This window comes from Petaurus breviceps, unplaced genomic scaffold (assembly GCF_028583685.1).
Source record: "Petaurus breviceps papuanus isolate PSGF00001 unplaced genomic scaffold, PetGlider_PUasm1.0 689, whole genome shotgun sequence".
NCBI lineage: Eukaryota > Metazoa > Chordata > Mammalia > Diprotodontia > Petauridae > Petaurus > Petaurus breviceps.
In genome coordinates, this window is record NW_027186458.1 from 6,352,298 (window position 1) to 6,366,313 (window position 14,016).

At 49.5% G+C, this 14,016-nt stretch overlaps 1 protein-coding gene across 2 annotated transcripts in view; it reads right to left on the reverse strand.

Moving 5' to 3' along the window:
- Window positions 1–3,129, reverse strand: part of USP53 (ubiquitin specific peptidase 53) — a 57,203-nt gene extending 54,074 nt beyond the window's left edge. For both annotated transcript variants that reach the window (XM_069104894.1, XM_069104893.1), the window contains exon 1: window positions 3,026–3,129. The gene's annotated coding sequence lies outside the window, so the exon portion shown is untranslated. The remainder of the gene's footprint in view (window positions 1–3,025) is intronic.
- Between the last annotated feature and the right edge of the window lie 10,887 nt (window positions 3,130–14,016).

Sequence of the window (14,016 nt, forward strand, 5' to 3'; positions counted from 1 at the left end):
AGTAAAAAGTTTTACCAAGGGCAATTCTTGCCCAAAACATGTCACAAATTATTTGAGCAAGACCACATATACAACAAATGAATTGCACTGTTTACATCCCCATAAAATAAATCAGTTCACATTTTAACTATCTATAAACTTGGGGGGGGGGGGTTGCTATAAAATTTCCAAAGCATCTAGTCCTTGGGATTCTGATCCTGAATAAAACACATATTTACCTGTAAGATCTGGTATCAGTCATACCAACTCGTTTTATGAATTACAATACCTTAGATGACTTTCTTTAAACAAAATAAATTCATTTGAAGAGAGCACTTTTGAAATGTTTGTTACCCAAATCAGACGTATGTGCCAATCTGAAGAATAAATAGACTGGGAGCCAGGCAGGAAAAATCCTAAAAGCTATTCTTTTACTAAAGAAAACAAATTCACTCAAGAGAAACTTACTAACAAAATGTATACATTCAATTCAACAAGTGTGTGTGCCAGCTCTGTTCAAGGCCCAAGGCCAATGGAAAAGTCCCTGTGTTCAAGGAGCATAGAAGTAACTGGGCAGAGGGAGAACATGTCCTCACCCAGATAAGGAGAAGGATCCAAAGAAAAAGTGGAGATAGTAAGAGCTAAGGAGGAGAGTCAGCACAGTCCCAGGGCTGGCAGCACAGCTAAGCCCTGCCAGGAGATAAGGCTCAGCAGAGGCCCCGGTGAGAAGATAGTTCGAACTCTTCCAGGCCTGGGGGCCAAGTCAGCCAGGCTGAAGGCAGCCAGGGTGGCCAGTGCCCAGAAGCTGGAAAGGCTGCTGGAGCCAGGCTGGGAAGGGCCTCCAATGCCAAGGCAATAAAGAGGCCCCCAAAAGTTCATCACCAGGGAAGGGACATGATCACATCTAGGCTTCAGGAAGACTGTTCCCCAAACTGGGTGCAGGGCAAATTAAAGAGAGGAGAAGCTGAAATCAGAGGGAATCAATTAGGAGGCTATTGGAATAATCCAGGCAAGAAGTATCACAATGGCCTTCAGGAGGGCACAAGTAATGGGACTAGACAAAGGGCTCGTGGGCAAGTCATTTCAAGAATAACCAATACTCTGTTGTCAGGCTGGTAAAAAAAAGTATTTTGTCTACAACTGACTAAAAGAAATCAAGTCTGCTGTCCCCTCCCACACACACACAGTGTTTATCTATTTAAAATGGTCTAATTATAAGTTTGTAATTCAAGGTAAATAGTGTATCATTTTTTTCAAGGTTTTTTTAAAACATGAACATTCATCTGCCTAATCACTATCCTCTCAAGAAAAACATTTAAAAAGATGGAAAATAAGTTTACTAGATTCAGTTAAAATCAGATTTGGGTTTCATAGTCTTAAAAAGACAAAATACTCAACAGTGCTGTGGTGGGGATGGGGGTGCTATAAGGAGGTATGCGCCCCCCCAAGGAAGACAAGGCCCAAAGAAAGGTGACGTCCACACCCAAAGCTCCAGCACAGCACCTTTTGTGGCAGCAGTGAAGTGGAGAGAATGCAGAAATGCCCAGTGGTTGGGGAATGGCCAGGAAAGGAAAAGCATGCTATTGATGGATGGAAACAGTTCACAACTGAGGCAGCCCAGCAGAGAGACAGCTCAAGTCAGGAAGCCTTGGGAGCCAATGCTGCCTCAGGCATTCACTTAACCATGCGCTCCTGGACAAGGCGGGAAGGTGGTGGCTCAGCCTCAGTTTCCCCATCTTACATCTGCCAGGGTTGGTGTGAGGGTCAAGTGCCTGGCAGACCCTGAAGAGCCAAATAAAGGAGCTCTGATTGTTCTGAGGCATGAAATGGCTCAGAGGAACTGGAAAGCAATAGGCACGTCAGAAGAAAGGAGAGCCAGACCTCGGAGTCCACCAGAATGAGGAATCGCCAGCATGGGACACTCTTTCTGCCCATGTAAATTAGCATCTGCCTGGGTTCCCAAAGGTACAGTGGTGGTGGTGGTAGTGGTGCAAGGAGAGGCAAGGGCAGAGGTGGTAGGGGCAGTGATTTACCCTAACAGTAATAACCACTTAGGGTGCTGACCAGGAGTCATCTTCCTTCATCCTCAACACCCCAGGGAGGTGGCTGTTGGTGTCCCCTTTTTACAGCTGACCAACCTGAGGCAAAAATCTGCCCAGGATCAGGAGCTGGTGCATGTCTCCGGGCTGGTGACAGTGTGCCCAGCCCGGGGTCAGGAAGACTCCTCTTCCCGAGTTCAATTCCAGCCTCAGACTAGCTGGATGACCCTGGGCAAGTCACTTCACCCCGTTTGCCTCAGTTTCCTCCTCTGTCAAATAAGCCGGAGAAGGAAGTGGCAAACCCCTCCTGTGTCTGTGCCAAGGAAACCCCAAAGCGAGTCACAGAGGGTGGGGCAGGACAACAACCTCCTGACCCCAGGCCAGAGCTCAGCCTGATTCCAGGGACCTGCCCAGGGTCACCAGAAAGCATCGGGATGCAGGCAGGTCTTCCCAGGTGCCAGAACCAGATTTCTGCCACTCCCACCTGGTGCGCTTGGGGCTGGCCCGGGCTCGGCCCTGGGAGCGGGGCTTCCCCCCGGGACAGCTCGCAGGCGCCGGGGTGCGGGCGGGCGGCCCCGCGGGAGGCGGGTGCGGGAGGCGGGGTGCGGGCGGGCGGCCGGGCGGGCGGCCCCGCGGGCGCCCCGGCAGCCGCAGCCCCGCCGATCTCCTCGCTCCGTCTGCGGCGGGGCCGCTCTGGTGCCTGCAGCGCCGCGCCAGGGCCGGGGCTTCCCGGGACGATCTTCCTCGCCCCTCCGCGGGTCCGGGCCCGGGATGGCCTCCCGCGGGCCGCCCATCTCCCGCCTCCGGGTCTTTGCCCGGCGACCACCCGCCAGGAGCGCCCTCAGCCTCGGCTTCCCCACGGCAGCCAGCTCCCACCCCGCCCCGGAGGACGCCCTCCTGCCGGGTCCCGAGGGGGCGGGGGGGGTCTCCCCGCCGGCAGCGCTCGCGGCCCTGCAGCCCCCAGCAAGCTCACGGCCCCCGCGCCCGCGCCGCGCCCCGGCGCTCACCTCGCCGCCGCAGGGGCCCCGCCCCGGGCACTGCCCGCCGCCGCCGCCGCCGCCGCCGCCGCCTCCGCCACCGCCTCCTCCCCGGGCTCGAGGCAGCGCCGACTGGGAGCGCGGACACCTGCGCGGCCCAGACCCCCGCGTGCCGGGCCCCGCCCCTCCAGCCCCACCCCCGCCGGGCCCCGCCCCCAGCTGGCGGCCTCCCGGACGCCGCTGCGCAGCCGCGCAGAAAATATCGCGAGATCACGGACGCACCGCCTCACCCGGCCCGCCCCGCCGCGAGTCTGGGGCGGACCCGTCAGGAGGGTGGAGGCGGGGGCGGGGGTGTGTCCTCAGCCGCCAAGCTCCGCGTGCCCGCTCGCGCTCCAAGGCTCGGGCCCCGCCCCCAACTCCCCAGGCTCTCGGGAGGTGGAGGGAGGGCGCACGCGCGGGGGCACGAGGCACCGCCCTCGGGTCCCTCCAGCCTCGGGTCCCTCCAGCCTCGGGTCCCTCCAGCCTCGGGTCCCTCCAGCCTCGGGTCCCTCCAGCCTCGGGTCCCTCCAGCCTCGGGTCCCTCCAGCCTCGGGTCCCTCCAGCCTCGGAGCCCTGCGCTTACCTCACGCGGTCCAGCCTGCGCCCCCAAGCCCCTATCCCCGCCTGCGGAGGTCCAAATAGGCCTGGCTGCGGCCGGTACGTGAAAGGGGGCGTGCCCTAACGAACGTTTAACACCCGGCTCCGCACACGCGTCTTTCTTCCGCCCGGGGAACGTTTCCTCTTGCATCCCTTAGTCCAGGCCAATGACAAAAGTGTAAGGCCAGCGTCGGTTCGCCGAGTTTGCCGCTTCCGCGGTGCAAACGCTCACCCCAAACATTTAACAACCAGCTCCCGGGGCTCCCGTAGTGGAGCCTTACGCGCCTGCTTTCAGACGATGGCTCCGCCCTCCGGGGAGGGGCGTGCGGGGGTGGGGTGAGAGTGAGAGAGATACAATTGTACCCATTTCTTGGGGAAGACTCCGAGGCCGGGTAACAGTAACCGCGAGAGTAACAATGTATCCGCGACCACCCACGTGAAACCTCGAGCTTTGCCCGCATTTCCCATTTCCCGCGCCCTCCTGTTAGCCGCTGTGCGGGGACCCGGGCCTGCCAGTTCCTAAGGCTGCAACTGGCCGTGCCTCGCTGCTCCAGAGCCACTGAGGCATGTCCAGCCCGAGGACCTTTCTCTGATGAGAAGGCTTCCGTGCGTCCTGGGCAGGCCCCTCCAACCTGGCGTTTCGATCTCATTCATTGGAACGTTTCAGAAGCAGAACCATTTAGTTGTGGAGGCTACGAATTCGGCGGATTCTGCTAGGCTCCCCTCCCTCCTCAAAGTCTTCAGTCACTCAGCAAGCATTTATTAAGTCTCTGCTGTGGACTAGAAAGTGTTCTGTGTGCTGGGGTACGAAGAAAAGTCCCCCCCCTCGGGAAACTTTGGCAATAATGCGGGATCTCATGTGCGTGTGTGTAGACATGAATAACAAAGCCGTGCGTCCTCCTCTAAAACGAAGGCTTTGTGCCCTGGCAGCTCTATTGCTGTGATCTGTGGAGAAAACAACATCTCCGAGCTGCAACAGACCCTTAGCAGCCACATGGCCCAACCCACACCTGGAAAAAGAATCCCTGCCTGCACGGAAATAGCACTTTGAGATTCGCCAGGCATTTTATTCATATTATCTGTCTGATGCTCAAGACAGCCCTGGGAGGGTCACCTGGGGGAGGCTAGAGCTGACTCCCCACAAAGGAGGTTGTCATATCTGACTCTTCATGATCCCCAGAGATCACAGCATGCCAGGCCCTTCTGTCCTTCACTATCTCCCAAAGTCTGTCCATGCTTATGTTCGTTGTTTGCATGACCCGATCTATACATCTCATCCTCTGCAGTCCCATTTTCCTTTTGCCTTCAATCTCTCCCAACATCTGGGTCTTTTCCAATCTTCTCATTATATAGCCATAGTATTTAAGTTTCAGCTTCAGTATTTGACCTTCCCATGAGTAGCCTGCGTTAATTTCTTTCTCTATTGACTGATGTGACCTCCTTGATGTCCACAGGACTCTCAAAAATCTTCCCCAGCACAATTCAGAAGTATTGATTATGCAGGCGCTCAGCTTTCTTTAATAGTCCAGCTCTCACAGCCATAGGTTGCTACTGAAAAAACCATAGCTTTAACTCGGGAGAGCCAGTTTTTAAATATTCAGCTATTAATCAGGCCTTGATTTATTGTTTCAATTATAATTTAGACTTAAGAAAGTGTTAGAGAAAATGTTAATAACGAAGCTTAATATTTAAAGCATATCAAGTGAACTTTTTTCCCAGAACCATTGTTAAACATTTAATCTCTGATTGATTATAGGATTAACCAATTTGATTACCTACATTTTACAGATGGGGAAACTGAGTAATAGAGAGGTCATGGTGACTTGCCCAGTTACATCTGAGCCTTGCTTGAAAAATTCTAGAAAGGAGGCCCTTCATTTGTTGTGCATCCCCCAATCTTTGATGGCTTAAGATATTAAACAAGTTTTTCCATATGTTGTGAAGTCAAAAATTTGCTTTTCTCTAGCTTGTACCATTGCTTTGACTGCTGCCCTCTGGGATAGATTAGTGCATGGTAATATGGCAATGCATTGGATTTGGAATAAAAAGTCATAAATTCCTGATTTTGAATCATACTCTGGAACCTTGGGCACACCTAGGGACTCTTCTAAGGAATTAGACACAAGAGCTGACTGGGGGAGAGAGTCATATTTCAACTTTAGGGGGAAGTTTTAGCAACTGACTGGTTGTTCCAAAGTAGAGTGGGTTGCCTTGTTAGGTAATGAGCTCCTCATCCTTGGAGATATTTAAACCAAAGTTTGCCATACACTTAGAACCCATGATGTCTGCCTTAAGTGAATAATGTCTGGAAAACCCCAGATGTTTTCCAAAGGAATATTTACTTCAAATGGCATAATCACAAATATATAAACTTTATTCTCTCCAGCACAGGGTAGGCACAATGCTGCTGTCCTCTCTTCCCCCATCACCTCAGTCTCTGGAATGGGGAAGGGGATTAGGTTCATAGCTAAACTGTGACTCCATAAATCAAATCTGAGCCCCACCTCAGGCTTTAGTCCCAGGCACCCTGGCTTCTCAGAGCCAGCATGTCAGGGTGATTCACTGTGCAACCCTTCCCCCAATCCTGACTCCAAAGTCACCACAGCTTTGACTGCTAGATCCCATGAGGGTATCCTCTAGAACCTTGTACTGTTAGAAAATGAGAACAAACTACCTGGGATAGAACCAAACCACACACCCCCAGACCTGTGCTGAGTAGACATCTATGCTGGGTGGGCATCCATGCTGAGTGGCCATCCATGCCGGGTGGGCATCCATGCTGAGTGGCCATCCATGCCGGGTGGCCATCCATGCCGGGTGGCCATTCTTGCCGGGTGACCATCCATGCCAGGTCCAATAGACAGGAATCACAGAAAAGAGCAGAGCTGAAAAGATTCATGGACTCGGTCTCACTGCTCTTTTAAGGCACCGATCAAAGGAGGCCACCACCTCCCAAATGTGGTAGGGGACACATCAGGGCCCCATGCCACACAACAGAGAGTACTCCAAGACCTGTCAAGGCTGGTTTCATATTAGACAGGACATGTCCATCTGTAGGTGGCTGACCCATCCATCCAAGTGTTTATTATGTTAAATGTGGAAGGACCTTGTGTGGGAGCACTATGCTAGACTGTAGGGGACCACAGGGCTTAGTCCTGTCCATTCCACCCCAAAAGACCATAATCTCCTAGAAGCCTCACCTGAACTACCTTTAGGCAGTTAGCTCCCAGGATCTGTGTACCCCAAGCTCTGATGTCTAGTTCCAGACCTATACCTCCAACTAGGGCCTCACCTGGAAATAGCTGTCTGGAGCCTTGTGGACAAAACCAGCCTCATCTCCTGCCTCATTGCTTCTCTCTCTGATGGTGTGATTCCACTGATCTTGGGGTTATCTTTAACACCTCAGGAACCTGCGCCCCAAGAGTCTTTAGAGTAGCAAAGCTCCCAGCCGAGGGGGTTGGGAGGCTCAAATAAAATAATGGGCGAAATATATTATTTTTCTTTTATTATCAGCATCAGCATCAGGTCCCCAGGCCTCCAAGCTGGTGATGACTTTATCCCTGGGCCTTCTATTGCACTTCTACTGAGCTCAAACAATGTTTATGGAGGAATGCAAGGGTAAGCTGGTAAATGTTTAATGACTGGGCTCTCCAGAAGGAAAAAGAAATAGATACACATACTTTTAAGTTTAATTTGCTTTATTAACACTTCCTTAAGTCTAAACAATCAGCAAAACAATCAATGAAGGCCTGATTGTAGTGCAGACTGCTGAGGTGTGCATGTTCACACTGCACTGTAGTGATGAGGCTCTTGGAAGCCAGTTTGATCTGCCTCCAGCACAGCCCTGTCCATACCAGCAGGTAACCTCCCAGGCCTGCACTCATGCTTATGCAGGACTTTGTCTCAGATCACTGAGAGTAATTCGTGTTGTTCTTAAGGGAATGCTGACCTTGGACATGTGTTACTGCTCTAGTCTCTTGATGTGGGGAGCTAAGATGCCAGACCCTTTACCACAAAGCATTCTTTTTAATGTCAGATTTCCAGTCTCACTGGCTTGTGATGGGCAGGGCTGCCAAACCAAACAACTGCACAACAAAGGGAAAATGGCAGCAGCGATGCAGAAATTACATTCAGGGAGAAGAGGATAAAGCTCAAGGATATGAGAGCCCTGAGAACGCTGGTGATGCGCCAGGGAGGGAGGAAGTGAGAGGACAGATACTGGCCTGTCAGCATGGTGGGAATTGGTGCACGGAGACAGGCTTCATCTCAAGATCTCTCCAAAATACATTCCGGCTACAGCATTCAAAGGGTTTTAAGATGGAAGCGTGTCTTATAGCCATTCTATGAATGATTGAAGGAATGAAGCATTTGTTAAATGCTTTCTATCTGTGAAGCCCTGTGCTAAGGGCTGGGGGATATGCATACAAGAAGATAGTCCAGCTTTCCAGGGGCTCACATTCCAATGGAAGAGCCAACACTTGGGAAGCTAGGTGGCACTGTAGGGTACAGCAAGTGGGGCCTGGAAACAGGAAGACCCGAGTTCAAACTCACTCACCGCATGACCCTGGGCAGGTCACATGAAGTGCTTAGCACAGTAGCTGGTAAACGGTAAGCACTCGATAAATGTTTCTGTTGCTGTTGAGTCACTTTTAAGTCGTGTCCAACTCTTCATGATCCCATCTGGGGACTTCTTGTCAAAGATGCTGGAGTGTTTTGCCATTTCCTTCTCTGCCTCATTTTACAGATGAGGACACTGAGGTAGCCAGAGAGTAAATGCCTTGCCCAGTACATCCAGCCAGTATATGTCTGAGACTGGATTTGAGTCTCCCTGACTCCAAGCCCGGAACTCTGTCCACCGTGCCCCCTATATGACTTAAGCAATCTCCTTTCACTCTGGCACCATTTTCTTTCCACAATGTCCTGGCTCCTTATCTGCAAAATTGCATTACCTTATAAAGTCCTTTGAAGTCACCAGATGAAAGGAGGCACAAAGTCCTGTAATATGTTATTAATTTTATTGTTGTCATTGTTAATGTGATGCTTGAGACACCAGTGGATTCTTCCTCTTGTGGTAATGTTTACTTTTATAGACCCTTGGAATTACATTGCACCTTCAATACCAAATTACCCCTGAAAAGATCCCCCATAGAAACTTCTTACAGATGGTAATCTAATCTCAAAACTCCCAGTGATAAGGAAATCACTCTATTGCCCAGCAACTCAGTCTGTTTGGGGAGGAGACAGTTTTCTTCTGTGTGCTTTGAGGCTGGGTCAGACCTCCCCTGATGCTCCCCAGGAATCCCTGAGGGGTGGGAGCGCCTCTTCTCTAATGCTACCAGTCAGAGCCTCCAATCTGGTAAGGGCCCCTCACTTCTTACTGTGCTAGTTTCTTTTAAGCCTTTCCTTGTTGTCAGTCCCTCGTTTCAGTCTGTCTCAGTCTTCGGGACCCCAGCTGGGGTTTTCTTAGCAGAGATCCCAGAGTGGTTTGCCAGTGCTTGACTTGCTGGCTCCATATCCCAGAAAGGACTCTGTTTTCAGACTTCCTAGTGACCTGCTCTCCTGACCTTTTGAAGGTCATGAGGTCACAGCCATCTCTGGTGTCCTTCACCCTAAAGCAGAAAGGATGGGTCCATGGAAGACAAGAGCAGAGGGCCACAGGTTGGCCTCAGATAGCCAAGACCTTAGGCCTGTCTCCCTCAGTGTTGTCTCTCACCCAGCAGAGACAGGCAGGAAGGAGTCAGGTCCAGAAGGACAGGCATGAATGAATGAATGCCCCCCAGCTCTGGTTCCATGGCCCCGTCAGACAGGCTTATTTTCACCATGTAGTTAGCAGACTAGGCGCAGTCAGTCCCTATCGGACTCTGCCATCTGCAAAGCTCTCCTGAGGGCCAGGCACCTTGGCTGACTGGTCCTCTGCTGTATTGGGCCAAAACTTGCCTCCCTAGGTGTAGCCTTAGTTCTTCCATTCTAGATAAGTCTTAACTTCTTTTTAACATGATAGCCCTGCATGTGTTTGAAAACCGTGACCATCGTTCTCATAATTCTTTTTTTCTCCAGGCTAAATATCCCCAATGCCTTTCCCCCTCTTGGTTGCTTTTCTTTGACCAATTCTACTTTCTCTGAGTCTCTTAGCCCATGAACAGAGTACATCAGGTGTGGACCAACCAGAACGAAGTACAAAGTGCAGTGGGAATATCGTTTCCCTTCCTGTGGTCACTACCCTATTAAAACAATCCCAAGTTCTGTGGGGCTTTTTTTTCCCAGCAGTTCAGATTCAGCTGGTGGGCAACTAAAATCCTAGTCTCCTCCCCTGCACCCTCCCCCCCCATTAAACTGCTTTTAAATGAGACTTCTGTCATCCTGCACTTAGAAACTATTTATCTTTAACAGAGTCTTAGTCTTGTTCGTTCTGGCCCATCCTTGCAGGCCATAGAGATGGTTTGGAATCCTGACTTTCCTATATCCCTTAAACTATTCCTTCATAGTTTGAAGCAATTAGGACTTCTGATGAGCATGCCTTCATTGCTTTCATCCAGCCTACCCGACAGCACCAGGAAGAAGGTGCCATTTACTCACCACGACTGATAGGTGTTATTCAGCCTCATTTTCCTCATATGTAAAGTTGGGATAATAATCCATCATGCACAGATGTTGTGAAAGTCCTCTGTAAGCTCTAAATCGCTACATAAATGTGTTATATGCAGACACACACATTGGATATTCAAGTTATTCATAAAATTTTAGACATTTGCCATTCATCTCTAGCCTTGAGACAACCTGTAAGTGTCGGGGTATATGGGATGTTCAGGAACAACTAGCACCTCTGGTGTGAGGCCTTGCCAGCTGCTTCTCCATCTTGGGTGTCCACCTGGCACTCAATTTTCACCTTTGACTCCTAGAAACTTTAGCATAAACAGCAGCCACACCTACATCACACCTCCTGGGCAGATGCATTGTAGCAGGCTGAGGGTAAACAAAGGGCCTCCAGCCCACTGAAGGAGTTAGAGGAGTGGCCACCCCACTCGTGTGAAGACTTCCTGTGGTGGAACATGTGGACAAGAACATCCAGGAAGGCGGCTGAAGCAGGCCCGGTGGAGCGCTCAGAGCCTGGGCAGACCTGGAAGACGCTTCGCTCACCCCCTGCATCCCAGCCATCTCCAGATATCTTGACTTTCACAGTGACTCTGGGAGAAAGAGTGAGGCAGACGGTTTTGTGCAGCCCTGCCTTACTTGGACCCAGTTCGTGCTCAGGTAAGCTGTCCTCCTGTGATGTGATTGATCCTCTTTGAAGATGAAGGATGACCGACAACGTGTAGTCACCAGATCTCGATGGTACACATAGTTGGCAGTAGTTGTAATGGCGATTTCAATAATCTTTAGATCAGCCAGATAGATGTTAGGTGACCCTGATTTAAAACATTTGACAAAGACTAGGATGGAGACATTAGTAAAAACAAAGGACAATGAAATGTGATTGTAGGTTTGCAAAGGGGAGGTTGTGACTAATGAACAGCCTTCCATTCATCTAGAGTGGAAGGCCGAGAAATAGGCAGGTAGTGTTTCATTAGGAGATGAGGCTGTGTAGACTGGAGGTCGTGCTCATATCAGTGAGTCAGGCAGTAACCATTCGTTACGTGCGGTATACAGCAGGCACTGTGCTAAGTGACTTTCCTAGGGAGAGAGCCCCTCGGAAGGGACAAGTAGCAGACATCACTGATCGGGGGGTGGCCTGGCTCCTAATTCCCTTCCCTTTCTGCCACCCCTGCTTTGTGTGAATAATGCTAAGGGAGCAGCAGGAATCCTTGTCATTCAGTCGTGTCTGGTTCTTTACCCCACTTGGGGTTCTCTTGAAAGTGACACTGAAGGGGTTGGCCATTTCCATCTCCAGCTCGTTTTACAGATGAGGAAACTGAGACAAACAGGTAAAGTGAGTTGCCCAGGATCTCACAGCTGGTAAGTGTCTCAGACCAGATTTGAACTGAAATCTTACTCTAGGTCCGGCTCTCTATTCACCACACCACCTAAATCACAGAGTCCTAGGCTCTCAGAGCCAGAAAACACAATGGAATGTCCAGTCTGCCTCCCTTGTTTTACAGGTGAGAGCTGTAGGCCGCAGAGGTTAGTACAGTCACCCAAGGTCCCGACTCGGTGACAGGGATTGAAGCAGCTGCCGTAGCTCCTGCTTGAGTATCTGTCCTATTTCAAGATTTGGCATTTGGATGGGATAAAGTGGAGAACTTTGAAGCTAGAAAAGACCTGTCTGACTCCTTCATGCTTATGCACTGTCCAGTTTTCTCTGAAGCCATCGGAAGGTCTTCAGTAGGGAATGAAGATCTTTGTGCCTACTAGAAACCTTCAGGCTTTGTTTGCTCACCACTCGCTGATCAGTGACTGGTGGACTTGGAAGATGATCTGTGTGTGCATTAGCTATGAATACTCCATAAAGACAAGGAAAGGGAATGTGCTTACCAGTAACTTATAAGCAACGGTTTTCTTTTCCTGTATGGTGCACAGTATACGCTGGTACCCTGATGTTATAGGCAAGTAGTTGTGTTTGGGAATCCATCAAGACTGTTTTCCTCCACCTCCTTGGAACCTAACCAACCTCAAATCTTGCAAAACATACAAAGAGCTCTCACATCTTGGACTAATTTGTTTTTAAAGTTAGTCCTTTAAGAAATACAATAGTGAAATAACATGGTCTTGTTTTTTACTCTCAGGATACTGGCCAAGACAGCTGAAATACTCTGACCAAAGGAAGTTGCCCTGGAGAGAACATTTCTTTGTAGAAAGGACAAAAATATTCAGGCCAGCCTTGCTTTCAAGTTTAACTTCCTTGTTGAAATTCACTACCTGAACAAAAGAAAAGAATAAATCAAGTTAGTAAATAATAAAGTGATTGGAAAGTATTCATTGACCTCAATAATGTATATTTAAAATAAACATAAGAGATAATGACTGGCTGGGGCTTGAGCAAAGCTCTTGATATTACTGTTATTGTTCCCATGTCTGTGTCTTCTGTTCCTCCTTCCTCTCCCCATCTACCCTTCCTTCTTTCACACAGATCACCTCCATACAAAATGACTCCTTAACTTACAAATCAAAAGAGGGCAAAGGGCCTTGGCCCAAGCACGCGCATGGGTACACACAAACACACACACACACACACACACACACACACACACACATACACACTGACAGAGAGGAGAATAGATGGAGCAAGTAGATAAATTAGAAATACTCCAGGGGTGAGAAGCATCACAGAAACCAAGAGAGGAACGCTTCCAGGAAGAGGAGATAATTAACAGTGTTGAAGGCTGCAGAGAGATCATGGAGGGAAAGACCTGAGAAAAAGCCAATGGACTTAGCAGTTTAAAAATCGCCTTCTCTAGATCCTCCCATCCCTTCCAGTTATTATCCTAAACCTCCCCCTCTTTCTCAGCCAAACTCCTTGAAAAAGCTATAGACGACACACTAGTTGCTATAAAAAGTCATATAGTCTATACTAGTTGCCATAAGAAGTGTATAGACCATATACTATCGTGCCCATTTCTTTCCTTCTCCTACTCCTCTGAACACTCTGAAACCTCATTTCTGATCTTATCACTCGACTGAGATGCTCCTTCCAAAGCCGCCGCTGGTTTTGTGACGGCTGAGTCTAACGGTCTTCTCTTGATTCTCAGCCTTCTTGACCTTTCAACACTTCTTCTGGGCATTGTCTTCCCTCAGCATTTCCATAGTATTGCGTGTTTTCTTGATCCTTTTCCTATCTATAATAAAAGGTTCCTCGGTTTCCTTTGCTGGCATCTGCTCCAAGCTATGCCCCCTGATTGTCAGCATACCCCAAAGCTCTTCCCCATACTCTTTTCTCCTTATTCTCTGCTCTTTTCTTATTTGGTGACTTTATCAGCTCCAGTTACTTTAATTATTATCTCTGTGCTGATGACTCCTGTATCTATACATCCAGCTCTGGTCTCTCTTGGAAGCTTGCAACCTCAAAAACATTCCTTGAATCAAAGGGATGATGCACCATTCATAGGAAAGCTGTATCTCCAAGAGAAGACAGAAGCACTACACAGGGTAAAATGAAATAATATCAGAAAACAAATACTCTGAGCTCCCCTCACTCAGTGTCCATACCAAGTTTTCCTCCCAGCCTCTCTTTCTGCTAAGTGGAATGGTATAAACTCCAAGGCTTGTAATTCAAGGATCCCTTTCCATCCATCCAGTTGCAATGATTCAACCCTAATGCTGCCTCTCCCCATCCCATCCTGCAAGAAGCAACAAGTAAACAAGCATTATGGCTTAAAGGATAGAAGGCCAAAACCAAATGATGCAAGTCCTTTGCCCAGAGCTCCCAATATGAGGAGTACAACAACTCAGAG